The sequence below is a fragment of the Phytophthora infestans genome, genomic scaffold, assembly GCF_000142945.1.
Source record: "Phytophthora infestans T30-4 supercont1.53 genomic scaffold, whole genome shotgun sequence".
NCBI lineage: Eukaryota > Oomycota > Peronosporomycetes > Peronosporales > Peronosporaceae > Phytophthora > Phytophthora infestans.
The window spans coordinates 555,774-557,756 of NW_003303706.1; positions in this window are offsets into that span (position 1 = coordinate 555,774).

Genomic DNA, 1,983 nt, shown 5'->3' on the forward strand with positions numbered 1-1,983 from the left:
CACTTGAATCGTGTTCAAACACCCATCGTACGGACCCATCTACCACCGAGCTTTCCGCCCGGTCGCAGCCCTCCCACCACCTCACCCGGACACTCTAGGGATACCCACGAGCTTTTCTATCGATAGTCAGGAGTCGATTAGCATCACATCCCAAGTCTTCCTTTCACTTTTTCCAGTGTTGTTTCTTCATTTTTAGAATCAGATGACGCGCGGTACTGTACATCGACACATTTACACATTTCTTTCGTTGCTGTCCATTTCCAGCGGCCCCCATTGCTTTCGCGACTTTTCGCTTTTTTCTTGGCAATCCGCAATCAGGTGGTCAGTCCTTTCGCAAACAAAGCGCTTTCTCACTTCGTTGTGTCTTTTGCTTTGCTTCCTTTATGCTGATCTGCATTTCCTTCGGTCTCCTGCTTCCCACTTCCTCCAGAGTCATCTCACGAGCTCGCTCAGGAGAAACGAGTGTGTCTGCACTATTGTAGCGGACACCACACTTCAAACTTTCAAGCTCGTAAGTGTGGGGTAAACGGTTCAGCATCAACCCCACCATCGCAGTGTCGTCAAACAGATAGTTCCGGGACAACAGCTCCGCTCGCAAATCGAACATTTTATTCAGATGCTTGTTAACGTCTCTACCTGAGGTAAGCTCCAGCATGTCAAGCTCATGACGAATGCTTCCCGCTCTATGGACCAGAGTAGCTCGATTTTTCCGGCTTTCATAGATCACGCATAACGCCTTCCACATGTCGGTCCCCATGAACTTGACACAAATCTGGTAGCAAATATCAGCTGACAATGCCATCCCTATAAGCTGCATGATGGTCAGTTGCTTGTCATCAAATTCCTCCTCTTTCTCTGAGGTCAGCAACGCCAGTCACAATCACATTAAGCTTCTTCTTCTTGAATACAATCTCCATCGTCCACTTATACTGGTGCCGATCCTTCCCATCCCAGTGCTTTAGGACACCTTTGTTCGTGTACGTCAAAGGTCCCGACATCTTGGATCTCCATAGTGCAGGAAAGTCCTCAAATTATTTGGGATCAAACCCTCTTGTAAACTGCACTGGATCCGTATATCCTAGGATCTTTACACTTAGAAGGGAAATAAAAGAATAAATTTGTGTCAAGCTTCAACTACTACTTAAGCGGGATCTAGTCGCTTCATACGCACGTCCCCAGCAATGCATACGTTTGGTAAGCTCAAAAGCGCTTCAGCGCTTATCGCCAGTTGCCAGGTCCCAAAGTGTAACTATCTCTCCGTACTCCATGTAGACTTCGTCACTTACGCGAATCTGGGTTCCAACAGGCTCCACGCTCAGGCATCGGAGCAGCAGCAGAGACCGGATATTACGGAGAATGATTATTACGTGCCTCTTGCCGCACCAATATGCGCCAGTGGCGCTTTCATGATCACGGACGTCGAGATCAGGTTTTCTTGGTATCGCTGGACTCCGGATAAAATCATGAGAGCATTTTTACAAACGCCGTTTAGCGACACCTGCAGCATATCGATATAGCATTTCTTAACTCGTAAAGTGACTGAGCTATACCCCAAACGTTAGTGGCCAAAATAATATGGCGCACAGTGTAAGTTCGCTCAGGGATTTATGGTTTAAACTTGAATGTAGAATACGCTGCAGGGATCGCAAACGGTACTTAGCGGGTGACACAGCCTGTCCACCTTAATGTTGTAGTCGCCATCGGGAAATCGATTATACCCATTTCAAAAGCACTGGGCTTTTAGGGTACACACGCCCACTCGCAATACCGGTCACGTGGCTGTGGTAAGGCAATGAGGGTAAAGTCGTCATTACGTGTATTTATAAAAAGCTACGTGTGTAAAGCAATATATATATACCGCAAAAGGTCCGCATTAGTACGACTTACACGAACATCGTCGAGCGCCGATGGCTTTATACACTTTCCCGTTTTGGACATCGTATCTCCTGCACAAGAAACGTTGCTCTCAGACATGGTGGTGGG